We start from the raw sequence: 18,725 nt of genomic DNA, 5'->3' as shown, positions 1-18,725 counted from the left end.
CACGGGCGCCACGCGCCTGGGGCGGGGCTACGGCGGCCGGGACGGCTCGCGCAGGCGCCTCGAGGGCCCCGCCGGCCTGGGGCTGGCCGCGCGCCCACCTGTCGCTCCGCGGGGGCCTCCCCGGTTTCTCGCCGCCGCCGCCGCTCGGAGGCGGGGAGCGGAGCCTCGGGGGACCGGCTCTCTCCCGGACGCCCCGGGCGCGGTCCCGCCCGCTCGCCCCAGCCCTCCGCGCCCGGGTCTCCCCTGTACCCCGTCGCCTCCCGACTTCCTCCGGGTTCCTGGAAGACACGTGGGAGGCTCGTGTCCCGTAGAGCCCGCCAGCCTAGCTCGCGCGTTCCCTAGCCGGGGCTTCGCTCCTGAGCCCTGCCTTTTCGAACGTTCACACTCGTTCTCTTTGTAAGTACCGTCAGGGCCACCCACGTTTCTCAGGAATTAAGAGTCTCGGAGCCGCCGCGATGGCTCCGCCGCCCGGAGCGCGTGCCGCGTTCAGTCCCCAGAACCCGTGCGGTGGAAGGAGGGAACCGACTCCCATAAGTTGACCCCTGATCGCTGGGTTTTTATTTTTAAATACTATTCCGTTTAGTGTGCGTGGACACAGCGGTCAGAGGAAGACTTGCCAGAGCCAGTTCTCTCCTTCCACCGGGTGGGTCCCAGCTATCAAACTCAGGCTGTCCTGTTTGGCAACCGATACTTTCACCTGCTCAGCCATATTGCTGGCGCAGAAAACCTTTCTGTATTAAATGGATAACATAAGGTGAGACTTTATCATAAAAGGACAAAGATCAACACAAGAGGGGGGAGGAAAGTTAAAAGAAGTTGCTACAGCAGCGTATGGTAATATGTTTTTATTTTATAGTTTAAAAAAGAAATTGAAACCACCAGCCAGACATGGTGGCTCACTCCCAGCCCAGAACTGATGGGGCTGAGGCGGAAGGGCCGCCTCGGTCAGCCTAGGCTAGAGTGTGTCACTCCGTTTGACAAGTACTGGCCTCACATTCACTGTGTAGCTTAGGATGATCTCAAAATTATTGTTCTCCAGCCTCCACCTCCCAAAGATAGAAGGTGGACCATTACAGGAGTGATCCAGTGGAGCGACAGGTATTTGAAACCACACCAGGAGTTTTACTTCGGTGTGACTGAAGATTCGAACTCCAGTATCTCTGCTTAGGAGCAAGTGCTTTTTATCCATTGAGCCATCTCCCCAGTCCCAATAACAAATTATTAAAGAGTTAACAATAGCCAGAATGTAGCCATTGATAGTGAGAATTTTAAACCTTTTATATCATGCTTCTCTTTATAAAAAGTCAGTTTGGGGGCTGGTCCAGATGGCTCAGTGGTTTAAGCACTTGTCACCCACCTTGACTTCAGTTTAATCCTCAAGGTCCACACGGAGAAAGGAGACCTTATTCCTACAAGTTGTTCTCTGAACTCCACTGATGTCTACACAGTAACACCCACATCCACGTGCCAAATAAAATTGTAACTTAACCCCAGCACTAAGGCCCCAATGGATGTCTGTGAGTTTGAGGTCAACCAGGTCTACATATGTAGCTCCAGGGCAGCCAAGGATACATAAGTTACCAGAAAAAAAAAAAGTAAATTTTAATATAATCATTTTAATGTTACACTTCCAAGTGGTAACAATTTAGGCAACTATTAAGCCATACCACAGACAAAACATTTTATTTTCTTGACTCCTTCCAGGGAGTGATTTTTATTTGACTATTATGTTAATTATATATAACACCAGTTTCATCTTGACATTTTAAAATATGGACATAATATTTCTCAGTCATACTGATTTACTTTTTCAGCTAGCCCCCTTCTACTTTCATGCCTTTTTCTATTTTTTGTGATTCAGTAAGTTTCATTAGGGTTGAACAGGAACATGAGCACCATACCAGTGGCTATACCACTTAATGCATGCCTCTTCCCCTTTCACTGGTTAGCTGCATTTAAAATGGAGAGAAGACAGATACATGAGCCCTTCCCCACTTCCATGATTGGGTATTCCAGGCCCAAATCTCCTGTAGATAAATCATGGCTGCTGTGAGTACAAGAGTGCTAACAGCTTTGCCAAGCCATGCCTGCAAGTCAGTGTTCCATACCTCTCCCCCTCCTTCCCCAGGCTCTTCCATTCCTCCGTGATACTCTCAGGGAGTGGGAGGATGTGGTATAGATGTATCGTTACGGCTTGGCACTCAACAGTCACTATGAGTCCATGCAGTCACTGCTGTCCATTGCTGACAGCTGCACTAGGCTTTGGGCCTAAACAGATACTCTAAGTATCTTCTAAAGGCAGCCTGATAGTTGGGTCAGGTCTATTTAACAAAGCACCAGCATAGCTTTCCCACTGGAGCCCATGGCTAGGTTTACAGTATCAGGCACGAATTCCCTCCTGTGGAATAGGCATAACTTCCAATTGGAAATTTGGTTACTCATAATAGAATTACCACTGTTGCAACTGTAGGCTCATCTTGCCTGGTCAGTAAATATTGTTGCACAAAGAATTCACAGGTGAGTAAGTCTGTTGATGACAATTAACACCCTACATAGCATTTTCTAGTACTTTAAGCAGTGGCCAACAAGGAGGATGTTTTCCCAGTTTCAGCTTGAGTTCCTTACGTTCTGTAATCAAGATACGTGGCATCTTCAGCAACTGAGTCTTACCATCTGCCATCTACCACCATCATAGCAGGACTTCTTATCTACAGCATAGTCACTGATCAACATTTCCCATCCAAACCCCTCCTACTCTCCCCAGTTTCTGGTAATGACCATTCTGCTCTCCATTTCTATGAAGTCACCTTTTTATATTACAATTACAAGAGTGAGTCGAAGTGTTACTTGTTCTGTGCCTAGAATATTGGGGGAAAAAATTTAAGTAAAATTTAAACCCAGGAGTGGTGGCTAACACTTGTAATTCCAGTACTTGAGAGGGTAAGGCAGGAGGATCACTGCAAGTTCAAAGCCAACCTAGGCTAGTGTCTCAAAAACAATAAAGAAAATTCAGCTGAGTATGGCAATACACTCTAATCACAGCACAAAGACGGTAGAGAGATCTGTGTGAGTGCAAGGCCAGCTTGATCTACATACAGGGCTCAATCCAAGGCTACATTGTGTGACTGTCGGGAAAAAAAAATCAAAGGCATTTCAATTTTGGAAATACTTCTATTCGAAGAACTGTTTTATGAACAAACTAGCATTTGTGTGTATACACTTTGTTTCTGTTGTCATTTTTAATTCTTGCAGGACAGGGGATTGAACCCTGGGTCCTGAACCATGGTAGAATGTTGTAGGCTAGCCAACTACATTGAGCTATTGTGTCTCCATAGTTGTCCAGGCTGGCCTTGAACTTACAGCAATCCTTCCTCCAATAACATTTGTGTTTATGAAACAAAATATGTATTTCTCAGCTGGTACTTGGAGACTAGATACCTATAATTCCAGCCCTGGGAAAACCAATGCAGGGAGGATCGCCCAAGCCAGTGTCCAACCTGCCATCCTTTGCCTTAGTGCAAAATGATTTTGATTTTTAAAAGGTGTTTTAACGAAAACAAAAACAGTAAAAACTTTTCAGCATAAAGCTGGACAATGTACTTTTGTCTTTTTAAGGCTCTCTGAGCAGCACCATGGAAGCTGGCAAGAACAAGGACCTGATGAAAGGCAGCAAGAAGAAAGTAGTTGTCAATACATTTTCTAAAAAAGACTGGCATGATGTAAACCCAGCTATGCTCATTAAGAACACTGGAAAAATGACAGGCAGATCACCATGAGTTCGAGGCCAGCCTGGTCTACAAAGGAAGTCCAGGACAGCCAGGGTTACACAGAAAAACCCTGTCTGGGGAAAAAAAAATTTTTTTTGGAAAAACGATAGTCACAAGGACTCAAAGAACCAAAACTGCATCTGATGGCCTCAGGGGTCTTGTGTTTGAAGTGATCCTTGCTGACTTACAGAATAACAAAGTTGAATCTAGAAAATGTAAGCTGATTGACCATCAGTAAGACTACTGATGGTTATTTGCTCTGTCTGCTCTGTGTTGATTTCACTAAAAACTGAAACAACCAGATAGGCAAAAGTCCCATGGGCAGCACCTGCAGAGCCACCAGATCTGGAAGAAGATAGTGGAAATCACAACCAGAGAAGTGCAGACAAATGACCCAAAGGAAGTGGTTAGTAAATTGTTTCCAGCCAGCATTGGGAAAGACATAGAAAAGGCTTGCTAGTCCATTTATCCTCTTCACAATGTATTCACTGTAAAAGTAAAAATGCTGAAGACACCCAAGTTTGAATTGAGAAAAATCATGGAGCTCCATGGTAAAAGTAGTTCTGGAAAAACCACTGGTTATCAATATCAATAGGACAGGTGCTAAAGTTGAATGAGCGGATAGATAGGAACTACTAGCCCAAGGATCTGTCCAAAGTTCACACTTTGAACAGGGAAAAAGAAAAAGTCCTACTTGTGAAAAAAATCATTTTCATTTCTAAGTGTTAATAACATAAGTGTTAATAAGATTTTTTTTTTTTTTGAGGCAGCAGTTTTTGTTGTTGTTGTTTAATCTCAGTCTGGTTTTGAACTCCTGACCCTCCTAATTCCACTTCCCAAGTGCTGGGATTAAAGGCATGATGCTGAGTCCAGCTAATTCTTAAATCCTGCCCAGCTCCTCCTGGCTTACTTGGGTAACTTACTCATCATTGCTTATCAATTTCTATACCTGTCTGGGAGAAAAAATATCTCTTTTCAATGAATCTAGCAGTCTGTCTTCATCTTAACAGCTGAGGAGGCTGAGGCACAGAAAAGGGTGAGCAAGATCTTAAGATCAATAAATGATGTAGAACAAATTCAAATTAAGATTGTTTTTATTTATTTTGTTAGGGACTGATTATAAGATTGGGTCTCACATGGCCATCTTGCTGGTCCTGAACTCATGATATAGACAAAACAATCTTGAACTCTGACTTTCCACCAAGTGTTGTACATGACAGCATATACCATCAAAGATGACTTTTATTTTAGTTTGTGAAACAAGGTCTCATTATGTAACCCAGACTGACCCACTGGAATCAAAATCCTCCTGCCTCAACCTTCCAAGTGCTAAGATTTTGAAAAAGCCATTCCTGGCATTCTTTTTCTCTGTGTACTGAATTACTGTGTTTATGGGTGAATTCAGGAAGGTGCCTAAATCAATGGCTTTTAGCACTGACTGCACATTTAAATCACCTGAGGAGCTTTGAAACCATATCCTAGATCAATGCAGACAAAATACCTGAGAGCGGGCATTGGGGCTTTTTCCTTTTTTTTTTTTTTTTAAAAGGATTCTGACTGTGGCTTTTTGTTTGTCTGGTTTTGATTTTCATGAGACAGTGTTTCACACTGAAGTCCAGCTTGTCCTGGGACCCATCTGTAATACAGACTGGCCTCAAACTCACAGCAACCTTTTTCCACAACTTCCCACCTGCTAGGGTCACAGCGCATCTCCACTCCTGACTCATGTTTCAGCTGAGACTTATGTGCAGCTAAGGTTGAGAACTGCTTGCTAAGTTTTTCTCACATTCAGAATTCTGTGAAGTTTGACTCCCACTTACCATTTCCCATCCCTAAAATTCCATAATATATACATTTTATATATATAGTATGTATATACATATATATATATATATATACATATATACCTACTGTAACCTATCAAGGTAGATCTGTCAGGCAAAAGCACAAATCCTTCAAAAATGATTTTTAAAAAGTAACTTTTCAAGGCCAGCCTGGTCTACATAGTAGAGACCCTGTCTCAAAACAAAACAAGAACCCTCTTTTTACTTCTATAAAATGGATTTAATTCTGAAATTCTCACTGATACGTTATTGTACTTAGTTCCCAGCACCCATTATTCTTCCTTATCCCTTATTCACCATTTCTGAGATGGTTTTTGGTTTTGAGACAGGGTTTCACTATGTAGCCTTAAGGGCCTGGAACTTGCTCTGTAGACCAATATAGCCTCAAACTCATAAGAGATCCACCTACTTCTGCCTCCTGAGATTCTTAAAGGTATTTTGACAGCATACCATAATTATAGCTTAATTGTCAATAAAACCAGAATCAACTAGTCAGTGCTACTAAAAGAAGGGAATCAGGCCAGGCATGATGTATTCCTGTTATCCAGCACTCAAGAAACCAACACAAGAAGACCTCAAGTTCAGAGGCAGCCTGAGCATAGGAAGACTCTGTTTCAGAAAAATAAAAAGTGTGAGGGAGAGGGCCTGGAGATAGAGCTCAGCTGGTGTTGGTGGTTCGAATAAGTATGGCCCCCATAGATTTGAATGTATTTATGTATCAAATACATAGATTCATGTATTTGAATGCTTGGCCCGTAGGGGGTGGCACTATTAGGAGATGTGGTCTTGTTGAAGCAGGTGTGGCCCAAGAGTAAGTGTGTCATGGTGGGAATGGGCTTGGAGGTCTCCTGTGCTCAAATTATGTCCAGTCTAACAGTCTCCTTCTGCTGCCTGTGGATCAAGCTTAGAAATGCAGGGCCTGTGCTAGGTGGACAGCTTCAGGATAGAAGGGGAAATGCCACCAGAAAACATAAGCCAGGAACAAACACATGAGAGTCTCTGCTCCACATCCTTTTGAGGTTTTACTTTGTAAGCACACATAGTGTATGTACCAAGAACAAACACCAGAGTAGCTTTGGTGCTGATGAGAACCTTTGAACTATCAGTATGTTTACCTGCCATAGCTTCTACTCAGAGAGTTTTGAACCCAGCAGTCTAGATTTATGAGCATGGAAATGGTTGTAAAATCCTAGGTAAATGTTATACTATAACCAATTTAACAACAGCTTAGCTGAGCACAATTTATGGGTCTCTATTTTGAGAAAGGATTTACATCACAGTAGGCTTAGAAACACCTACTACATTCTATGCCCACAAATAGCAGTCCTATCACACAGTGGTAAGGACTGGGCCAGTGGTGTGTGACTCTGGTGGACCCTGAAGCAGCAGTTCCTGCGTGGCAGCATTCACTGGAGAGGTCAGTTGCTCTGTGTACCGACTTCAGAATCTACTAGGGTAACGCCACAAAAAGAAAGCTCGAGGGGCTCTACAGCAGTTTGTAAGGCGTGGCTTCATTTCCAAATGTAGAAACAGATCTTTCCTCTGTTTATTATATCCTTTGACCACCACGAGAAAAAGTCTCATGAACTCAACATGCTTATTATAGAGTAGTAACTTTGATTATGTAAGAAGATTGACCTAGAACTTCATAACCGCTTTGGCTGCACACATCTTTAACAGTGTATTAAAGATGCTAGAAATAGAACAGGTCCTTCTGCCTGGACACTCACGCCCACAACACAGAACAAAAAGTAGAGTCTTGAGGTCCATTTTTTCAGATCTCCCTCAGCACACACATCTCTGACCATACCACCTGAACCCCAGGTAGACAAACTATCCTAATTGCCTACTTCCTCCTTCTTTCCTCCCTCCCTTCTCTCTTTTTTTTTTTTTTTGGAGGGGGGGGGCTGGGGATTGAACCTGCCTACCAGCATGACCACTGAGGTATATCCCCACATTTTGTTTTTTGAGATGCAGTCTCAATTAGTAGCCCATGCTAGCCTCAAACTTGTGTTAGACCTGCTTTTGCTGCTAAGCACTAAAATCTTATGTATGCGCTGCGTTTGCCACTAATCAAATTAATGCTGATAATTTAGGATTAGATGCAAAGAAAGACTATTTCATGTTTCGTCTCAGCACACCTACATCTATTAACCAGGATGTGTCAAAGTCCGTTCTTTGTGTCTGTGGACGCTGGGTGGCACTAAAAGGCCCCCATCCCTCCCCCACTCCTCACCCCTCCTGTGCCCAAGAGAAAGAAAAGAGCAAAAAGAAAAGGGTAACTACTGCCCTATAGTTACAGATCCTTCCTTGGTTTTGTATGTCAACCCCTGAGCTTTCTGAGACAGATTACATCTTCATATTAAGTTACCTTTCTTTTGCTAAGGCAAGTTCCAGTCAGCTTCTGTTACATGCAAACAGAAGTTACAGCTTTACAAAACATGTCAAGGAAAAACATGTGTGCAGGTAAAATAATTTTAGCATCAAAACGATTGCATCAAGCTGGGCACGGTTGATGCATGTCTGTATTCTAGCACTCAGGAGGGGATGACAGAAAGACATATTCAAGGCCAACCTGGGCTACGCCATGGGATCCTATCTGGGAGTTGGGTGGGACAGGCACTGTGGCACAATCTGTAATACTAGCAATCTGGAGGCACAGGCAGGAGAATGATGGAGTATGAGTTCATCTTCATCTACATATCATGTTCAAGACTAGCCTGTCTCTAAAAAGAAGAGAGAGAACCTCAAAGTTTAGGCATTACTGTCACTGTTGCTCTCTGGGACATTAGAATAGCGGGAGCCAGGAGTGGACTATTGATAAGCTTAACTCAATACATTTTAGTTTGGGGTCTGTGTGGTATATGTACATTCTAACTCAGTTATATTATAAAGAGCGTTAAACTGCTATGTGATCTCACCCCTTCATCTATCTCTGACTTGCTTCCTGGAGCCATTAGAATAACTCAGTGCATTCATAACTCAGCTGGGTGTGGTGGTGTACTACAATTCCAGTACTTGAGAGGGACAGGATCAGGAGTTCAAGGCCACCCTGAGGCACACAAGACCCTATCTTAAAAAGAAGGGGAGAAAAAAGAAAAAAGAAAAGCAGGCAGGTAAACAAGAATACATGAGGGCTGGAGGGATGGCTCAGTGGTTAAGAACACTGTCTGCTCCTCCAAAGGACCTGAGTTCAATTCCCAGCACCCACATGACAGCTCACAACTCTCTGCAATACTGATTCCAAGGGATCCGACACCTTCACACTAATGCACATAAAATAAAATTAAATAAATTATTTTAAAAAAACAAGGACACATGAATAATACATTCTTTCAGGCTATAGAAGTAACTTTGTTGTACAGAATCTTACTGTGCAGTCTAGGCTGACCTGAAACTCTAGGCTGGCCTTGAACTTGCCTCCCAACTGCTGTGTTACAGATATGTATGGTGTGGAGCTAGAAGTAGTTTTTTTTCTTTCTAGCCTTCTTTCTTTACTTCATTTCCTTCTTTTTTCCTTCCTTCCTTCCTTCCTTTCTTTTTTTCTTTCTTTCTTTCCTTCTTGTGTGTGTGTGTCTCACTATGCAGCCTTGGCTAACTATGTGTGTCTCACTATGCAGCCTGTCAGTTCTCAACCTTAGGTTGTGACATTTTTGGGGTTGAATGACCTTTTCACAAGGGTTGCATATCAGATATATACATTATGACTCATAACAGTGACAGAATTACAGTTATGAAGTAGCAATGAAATAATTTTATGGTTTGGAGTCACCACGACATGAGAAACTGTGTTAAAGGATAGCAGCATTAGGAAGGTTGAGAACCACTGCACTATGCTGACCAGGACAAAGCTGGCGCTAAGCTCACAAGAGATCCACCTGCTTTTGCCTCCTTGTGCTAAGATTACAGGTATGCACTACTGTGCCTTTCTTATTGTGGGAGAAGAAAGGGACATTACAAAATCAGTGGGGCAGTTTTTCAGTACCTCATTAAGCTTGAACAGAAAACAGTCATAAAAACAAATGCAATAGACCTGGGATCATAGCGTAGGTATATATATTCACAATTCTTCTTTCTAGGCAGAACTAAGAACTACAGGCTCTACATATAAGACATGTTCTGGGGTACTTTTCACTAAGGAACCCACACATGTGGGTGTGTCATAGTTTATGTGACTCTTTGGAAAACCACAACCTATGTTCTCAGGTGTGCCCTAATTCCTTCTAAGCTCCTGCCTGTTTCTTAACCATCATGCTTAAGCCTGTATTAAAATATCTTCATGAGGGGGGCTGGAGAAATGGCTCAGAGATTAAGAATCCTGGCTATTTTTCCAAAGGTCCTGAGTTCAATTTCCAGCAACCACATGGTGGCTCATAACCATCTATAATGAGATCTGGTGCCCTCTTCTGGCCTGCAGGTACACATGCAGGCAGAATATTGTATAAGTAATAAATAAAATAAATCTTAAAAAACAAAAATCCTCATTAACCCCCAACTCTGCTTCATTCAAAAAGGGGGGGGGGGGAGAAAACACTGGAAGGTGGAGAGAGGCAGCCTTGTGGTGAATTTTCTTTTGTCTCATATCTTCCAGATCCAAAGCTTAAGAAGCCAGCTACCTAGAAATGGCAAACTCCCCAAACCAAAACCAAACAAACAAACACAAAGCCCAGGCATCTGAAGAAAAGCCTTCCCTCTTTAGAAAAACATCAGGAAAGGGATGGCCTAGGGAATGAAAAACTTGTGGAAATGGTAGCAACAGCCTTGCTACCCACAGCCCAGGAAGACAAGTTGCCCCAAATATTCCATTATGAAAGCAGTTGCATGAGCTCTTATATACTCACAGAACAACCACAAAAAGTTCTAAATTTTTTATATTTTCCAGATATGTTGGTGGGAACATTGGGTTGGCAGGCTATACAAAGTGGAGAAAACTTTGCTGAGGTCTCAGGTGTCATCTGGTGACATTCTTAGCTTCTGGTTAGTGGAAACTAGTGGGCTAAGTTAATACGTTTGACCTTATAGTCAAAAGGATGTCATGCCAGACAAACGTATGTGATATGCAGCTTCTAAGGGGACTAAAGGCAACCTAAGATGGTTTGGTCCTGGACCTGCAACATCCTATCTAAAATCATGACACTAATCAGTCACTCAGCCTTGTAGAATCTTTGTCATGATTTTTTTTTCTGGAAATTTCAGTCCACACCAAGCTCTTGAAACTCATACTTGAAACAGGGGAACATCCTATTTATTTATTTACATAAATACATTTATTTATTAGGGGTCTCATGCAGCCCAGCCTGGCTTTGGAGTTTGCTATGTATCCAAGGATAACCTTAAATTCTTGATCCTCCTGCACCCACCTCCCGACTGCTGAAGTTACAGGCATGTGCCACCAAACTAAAACTAAGCCCTTAGCCAGTAGGGTCTGCACGAACGCATTTCACTAAGTCTGGGTAGCTCCCATCAGAACTGAATTGTAGGGTACTCATTTGATGTCCAGAGAGTTAATAAACTGCTTAGTGTGAGCTGAATTTCCACATTTGGTTATCAGAAATGTTGAGTGAATAGGAAAATGTTTTTTCTTTTACTCTTCGACCCCACTATCACCATATCCTATGAGAAAGTGTCAGTAAAAAACAAGAGGGTCAGTTAGAAGGTATCACACTACCTTCTCCAGCTAAGGTGGGGAGCCAGTGGCCCCACATCTACCCAGCAGTGACAAGGACTTCACCCACCCCTCATCACATCAAAGGACGCCAACAGGAAACCTACACTATTGGTTGTCCTTACCCGGCAAAAAGCAAGGTGGTGCTCCCTTTTTGTTAAAAAGCTAGTTGGATATTAGCAGGCTTGGAGGTCTTTGGATTCTGACTCCTCCTTCATGATCAGCAGCTGGTAAAACAAGAACTGTAACCACAGGACTCTGACCGCTGGTATATAGAATGGGGTCTGAGTCATATCTCTGGCCCTGGGTGGAGGTATGACATTCAAGACTGCCTGGAAAGACTTCAGTAGGCAGCTACCTAGGCCTTATGAGAGTATTATCTGTCTGGAGGCTCTGTGGTAAAGACAACTTAGCATGGCTCTCTCCCATAAAAGTCCATTCAAGCGGCTGTGCTACTCCCTTGGGCAGGAAACTACCCCTCGTGAAACGCTGTCTCTCCTCTGGAGACTTCCTACCTAAAAAATGGGCCAGCAAGGGTGGGGTGTTGGAGAGAAGGCTCAGTGGTTAAGAGCACTTGCTGCTTTTCAAGAGTCATGGGGTTTGGCTCCCAGCACTCAGACCAGGCAGCTTCTAGCTCCAACTCCAGGGGAGCTGATGCCCTGGCCACAGATCTCAGGCACATTCTGCACACACACACACACACACACACACACACACACACACACACACACACACCTTTAAAAACAAGTAGGTCAGCACAATGATCTCTTGGCTACTAGCCCTCTTAGGCTTCCAGAGTGTGCTGCTGCTGTACTCTGCTGGAAACAAAGTATCCTCTGTACTACACTGTGTGCCTCCGAAGTTTTGTCTCTTAATTTCTTCTTTCTTTCTTTTCTTTTTTTTTTTTTTTTTTTTACTGTGTGTGTGTGTGTGTGTCCCACAATAGGAATGTGGAGGTCAGAGTACAACTTGCAGGAGTCAGTTCCTCCACTCCTGGGTTTCAGGAATTGAAGTCTGTGGACTCAGCAGCAAACACTCGCCTCCCCTCCCCTCTTCTCCCCATCTCCCTCCTTCCGCTCTCTCACTCCCCATCTCCTGTTGCTCTGGCTGGCCTTCAGAGTCTAATCTTCCTGTGTCCACCTCTCACGTGCTCTATTAGAGGTGCACACCACCACACCCAGGTTCAGAGTGCTGCCCATCACACAGGGGGTCACACACGGCCATCTCGCAAGCTGAGAATCCTCAGCTCTTTATCTGAATTCTTTTGTTAGCATCTCAAGGACTGGGGAGGTTGGGGGTGGGGGAAAGTGGTCCAGAGCCATCCCAGTAACATCTTCCCTGTTGGAGAGCCGCTAGACGAAACAGAAGTCTAAGTAAAATCGAGAAACTTACAGTGCTCAAAATATTTTTCAGCCCAAACTTATTCATCAAGAGAACTCAAAGTGACTTGTTTAAAAAGATATTAAGTGGACCAGTCATGGTGACACACTCCTTAAATCCCAGCACTCAGGAAGCAGAGGCCGGTGGATGGATCTCTGTTTGAGTTGGAGGCCAGCCTGTTCTACAAAGCAAGTCCAGGACAGCCAGGGTTGTTACCCAGAGAGATTCTGTCTCAAAAAAACAAAAGCAAGCAAACAAACAAAAACAATATAATAAATGCCAATACCAAGATAAAAATCATCTTAGACTCTTCAACAAAGATCTTAAAATGCCTTAATAAGCAATTATGAACATAGTTCAAAGAACTGAAAAAAATATAAATTCTTGGCAAAAAGAAAAGAAAAAAGCCTCAGGAGAAACACGGAAGATATAAACCAGGTGTGGTGATGCCTAGCATTAATGAAACCATGAGTTTAATCCCTAGTATTTGAGAGGTAAAGGCAGGAAGATCAGGGTTTCAAGGTCATCATTAGTTACAAAGTGATTGCAAGAAGAGCCTGAGCTATATAAAACCCTGTCTCAAAAAGGGAAAAAAAAAATCCTGACTGTAGTGGCACACATCCTTAAACTTAGCATTTTGGGGACAGAGGCAGGCAGGTCTCTGTGGTTGAGTTCCAGGTCAGCCTGGTCTACAGAGTTCCAGGCCAGCCAAAGCTGCACAATAAAATTCTGTCTCAAAATAAAAATGCTGGCAAGAAGTTTTTTTAGTGTTTGTTTATCTACTTACATGCTTTGTTTTGTTTAAGACAGGATCTTGCTATGCATCCCAGGGTGACATTTGACTTATATAGCCCAGGAGAGCCCCCAAATTGATCCTCCTGCCTCAGATTCCTATACACTGGGATTATAGGCATGTTTCACTACACATCCAGCTATCCTGGCAAGATTAATTTTTTAAGATACAGGAAAGATTATTATAAGTATACACTGAAGCTGAGATGACTGTGCATGCCTGTAGTACCAGCACTTGGGAGTTTGAGGCCAATCTAAGCTATATAAAAAAGTTTTGGGCTAGCCTTGGCTACAGGTAAGACGCTGCCTCAAAGAACAAACAAAAACAAGAAAACTTCTCATCTGGAAAAGCTAAATAATGTTTGTCATGGCCAAGGACAATATGCCCAATGTCAATACTAATATATATCTATTATAATTGAGGCTGTGTAGTGGTGGGGGATGGACAAACAGACCCATGAAACACAATTGTTGGGTGTTAGTCTGGTGCTATGTATTCACATGCTAAGTACTAGTCCCTAAGTTTTTCAGTCCAGATGAGTAAAATTTTTATGTACACCAAGATGTTGTGTAAGCCTTGCTCCCCAATTTAAAATTGATTGGTTAATAAAAATAGCTAAAAGCTTGTAACTGGACAGAACAGAGGTAGGCAGAGCTTAGGTTCACGAGCTTGGGGTCGCAGAGAGAGGGACAATGAGGCTGGAGAGAGAAGCAGGAGAGGAAGCCAGAGAGAAGGACTCCCCATGGGGCAGTATGGACCATGAGCTCATGCTCATGGGAGCTGTCTTGGTGGACCAGAAGCAGCCTGCTCAGGCAGGAACAATTATGGCAAGTAACTTGGGGTGTGTAGCTGGGAAATAGCAAAATAGCTTAGAGGGTTGGTTCCCCGTTATTGTGCTTTGAAGCTTATTATAAATCTAAAAGGTCTCTGTCTCAATTATTTGGGAACTAGCTGGGGTAGAGAAGCCCTCTCCAGTCTAATAAATATTCCACAACACACAATGGAAAAAAGCCCCACACAAATATGCCCAACCCAAAACATAAGTGTTACCGTTTTAACTATTTTCAAGCATACAATATTTGAGTATTAGCTGCATCTTTATTGTTGCTTCCGCAGTGATAATAGTGAGCCTGAAGTTGCACCTCACTGCGCTTTTGTTTTTCACTTTTTTAAAAAATGGAATTATTTCTCTAGAGTTTTTAAGACCTTTATATATTTACGTAGAGGTAGTCTTGTCTAGCTGGTGGTACAGGTCTACTCCATGAACCATCTGCCTGCCCTGGTTTTTTGACAGATGGGTGCATGTAGCTCAGGCAGGCCTTGAACTCCATATGTACCTAAGAATGACCTTGAACTAGTCTGCCTCCACATCCAGAGGAATGGAATTAAAAAACATCTGCACTTCTCCTAGCTATTAACCAACCTTTTAATAAAGGACATAAGTCACTTCCTTTATAATATAAAGAAACATTAATATTAGCTTTCAAAATAATAAATAATAATTTAGAAAAACATAACTATATATTATATAGACAGTACCCTTCTGTAGTATGCATATGCAACATTGTTTATCTGAATATGGTAGTGACTATAGATTGCCCAACTCTCTGTCTCTTTTTTAGGAAATGTATGTAGCCCTGGCTGGCCTAGAACTCACTATGTAGACCAGGTTGGCCTTGAATTCAGACCTCCTCTTGCCTTTGCCTTGAGTGCTGGGAGCATGCCATCATGCCTGGCTATATTATCCCTTGTAAAAAAAAAAAAAAAAAAAAAAAAGGTGAATTTTCCTTCATTTCTTGACATACCTCAGGCTATGCTCCCCTTCGAGAATAAACTGTGACACAAAATGAATCAAAGCTTTGTCATTGTATAGTGGAGTGGAGGTCAGATGCAGCCTGTGCCTTCTGTGTAGTGTACATATAAGTAATATAAATAAAGTTGCTTGCAGAGTGCATTAGCCCTAAATGCAACCCACGAAGAAAGTGTGAATCCTTGCGGTCATAAAAAGTGGAGCAGAAGCCACAGTATAATGCAACATTCTTCGTTATTGACAATGTGAGCTGTAATAATATATAGTATTTAGGAAGTACCTCTTAGCACAAACCTTGACTCTATGCACTCACTAATCACATCATAAAACCGAAACAAAATATTAACAGCTCGACTAACAGCACACAGAAAAGCTTAAAATGCCCCCCTCCACAATCAAAGAAATGAAAGTCGGTTGCCATTTGCGCCTTGGGATGCTATTTACAGTTTCAGTGGTCTGACACCAGTTCTGGAGAGGAGGAAGTCTCCAGCAGGATGTCACTGCCTTAAAGCCTCCACAAAAGGAAAGTCCTTAGATATTTGTGTTACTCAGGGTGTCAAGATTATACACATCTTCAGTCCTTACTCAAAAATGATGCCCCTTTCCCTGGGATTCAAGACGAACAGACATAAATTTGTACATGATTAGACTGCCTATAACATGTTCAGTAATACAGTCCTTGCATATAGTTTTAATTTCAATACTTAACACTTATCCCCCCAAATTAACACCCAGAACCCAGCAGAAGCTCAGTATGTATTTGCTGGATTAAGTACGGACAATGGTTCAGCAAAGAATGTTATCTTGATCTCTCACCACAGCACCTGAAAGCTCTATGCAATTTGAAAAACTTCATTTCCTATCAAACCAAGGCTGTCTGAGGACTAAAGGTTAGCATTCATGTGAACTAAACTAAAGGAGACCCCATTTTTACAGCTCTGCTGTACTTAGCCTTTGAATTTAGAAGTGAAAAATAAGGTATCTCTGGTTTTCTGTTTTAAACAACTAGCCTGTTCAAATACATTAACTGTGGCAAATAATCAGACTTGAGAATAGAAATTCAGGAAAGGCAAATTGATATGCCAATTGTTTTGACTGAATGTGACATCAGGCTTAGGAAAACCCTTCAGAGGAAGAATCCTTCCAACATTGGTTGACTTAAATGAAGCACTGGAATGATTTTCAAAATAAATAGCCAAGAGCCTCTGCCACACTGCTGTAAAGAAGCAGAATGGGTATTCTCACATTCTGTTAAATATTGGGGGAATATGATCAGAATCATAATACCGCACTGTAATGGGTTTATGATATGTCTATGCACAGCTGTCATATATACACATATATATGTACACACACACACACACATGTTCAAGTCAAATGTATTTAAATGGGAGAAAATAGTCCTACCACATATGACACCGGTTAAGTAATTTGTAACTATCAGAATTAAACCCGACCCAAGAAATTCGTGTTTGATTTTTGTTTTTGAGGTGGCGCCTCACCTATCCCAAGCTGGCACGGAACGCCCTGCTCACTCGAGGCTGGCCTTGAAGTTTGCTCCTACTACCTCCAGCTCTCAGGTGTTAGGGTTAGGGTAGGCTCCACCGTGATCAGACTCTGCGATGCTGGTGACCTAATCCCGGAAGCCAGGGTGTCACCAAGTGGGGCAAGCACTTTGTCAAGTGATCCTTCCTTCAGGCAAGGTGCTACCGTTAAGAAAACGCGTGCGGTATCGTAGAAAGCGTAATTCCAGTTGGCTCGTAGCTCAATTATTAAATGTTAAGGTCAGGCTACAAGGTACCGTGTCTCAATAGAACCTGCCCTAATAAGTGTCCTGTATGCAGTATCAGGTGACCCCATTATGGCGAACCGCAGAAACGTGTGTCCACGGTGGGGGAGCGAGGGCTTGTTGCGAAGGGCCCAGCTCGGGGACAACGGCTACAAGCGCCCGCGGGAGCTGACGCTCCACAAGCCGTTTCTTCGCGCTCCGCCGGGGCCGCGGCCCCTACCCCGCCCCCTGCCCCCACCCTTCGGGTACCAGCCCCGCCCTTCCTTCCGTTGCCGGCCCCGCCCTCCCCGCTGCCAGGCTTCCCGCCCAGCAAGCTTGTGCCCTGAACCCCCGGGTAGCCAGCCCGTCCTTAAACTCTGCTCCGCCCCCAGCCCCACGGCGGTCCTTCTACGGCGCTCTCTCCGTGCCCAGCTTCTCCTGGGCCTAGGCCTCTTCCCCAGGTGACTGCCGCAAGGCCAAGGCCCTGCAGAGCTTTTCCGTCTGACCCCTCGCTCTTCTCGGTTTACTGTCTTCACAGGACTAATTTAAACACCGTGAGACCTAAGGGGTTCTTTGCAGACGGGTTTACAGTCCGTTTGCAGTGAGTGTTCGGGGCCTGGATGCCCCTTAATGCAGGCTGCATTTCAAGAGATTGCACCGAGAAGCAAGCAACTGTTGTCCCTGGTGCAGCATCCTGTTTCCGCTACGGAGGAGGAGCTTGAGGCGGGATTGCTTTAATCTGGGACTCCAGACCAGCGTGGGCAACACCTCCAAAACTTTCTTAAACTCCAACAACTAGTTGGCTTGTACAAAGTCCACCGATAGCTGCTCACCAACTCGTAATACCAGTTAGATGTTTATACGGTAGCTAGAGTAACCGATAGAAATTCAACCTACACAACCATAATGATGAATAAAATCAAGTATTTACTAATTTTGATAGTAACGGATAGTGATGAATGAAAAGACAGAAACTTAAGTTTTCTTTACAAGAGTAATAAAGTTGGTATGGATACAGAGACTGTACAGATAAAAACTGTAGAAGAAACTAGAAAATTGGTTATTACATGTTGAGGATGACACGCCATCAGGCGGCCTGTAGACGCCGGAGTTCCTAATGCTGCGAACCTTTAATACATTTCCTCTGATTATTCGCCACAGTTAATGTATTTGAACAGGCTAGTTGTTTAAAACAGAGGTACCTTATTTTTTTAACCTCTAAATTCAAAGGCTAAGTACAGCAGAGCTGTAAAAATGGGGTCTCCTTTAGTTTAATTCACATGAATGCTAGCCTTTAGTCCTCAGCCTTGGTTTGATAGGAATCTGATTTAAACGAGGAAGAAGTGTGGTACTGACGGTCCGGAGGTGGGAGAGCCTGAGCTGGCAGAGTGGCTCCACGTTACTCAGCCTGAGAGTCCCGTTTCTCTCTTCCCAAGGCTTGTCCCATGCCCTGCGCGTGATCGCCAAGTCTTTCCTGATCTGCATGCTAGGCTAAAAGGGGAGGACGGCGCGGCCAGCATTCACTGGCGCCCTCTAGCGCTCCAGCAAAAGCACAGAAAGGAAGGGGAATTGCTCTGGCTCTGGCTCTGCCTCTCTGTCTCTCCTTTCATACTTCAAACTCCTTGTGTGGCAGAACCGTGGCTTTCAACTCTTGACCCTCTAAGTCGCCCATTGAGTGCTGGGATCCCAGGAGTGTGC

At 43.6% G+C, this 18,725-nt stretch overlaps 2 long non-coding RNA genes and 1 pseudogene across 2 annotated transcripts in view; 2 read left to right on the top strand and 1 right to left on the bottom strand.

Annotated features, from left to right (window-relative positions):
- LOC132655425 (uncharacterized) overlaps positions 1-18,725 on the bottom strand; it is a 53,737-nt gene that overhangs the window by 34,445 nt on the left and 567 nt on the right. The window lies entirely within an intron of this gene.
- On the top strand, positions 63-3,685 carry LOC132655239 (uncharacterized). The gene is made up of 2 exons (XR_009592975.1): positions 63-396; positions 3,616-3,685. It is a non-coding gene; the product is annotated as an uncharacterized LOC132655239 (long non-coding RNA).
- LOC132655061 (small ribosomal subunit protein eS1-like) lies at positions 3,715-4,396 on the top strand (annotated as a pseudogene).

Source organism: Meriones unguiculatus, chromosome 7, assembly GCF_030254825.1.
Source record: "Meriones unguiculatus strain TT.TT164.6M chromosome 7, Bangor_MerUng_6.1, whole genome shotgun sequence".
NCBI classification, from domain to species: Eukaryota; Metazoa; Chordata; class Mammalia; order Rodentia; family Muridae; genus Meriones; species Meriones unguiculatus.
Note: the sequence above shows the minus strand (reverse complement) of the source record. Positions and strands in the feature narration are given on the sequence as shown.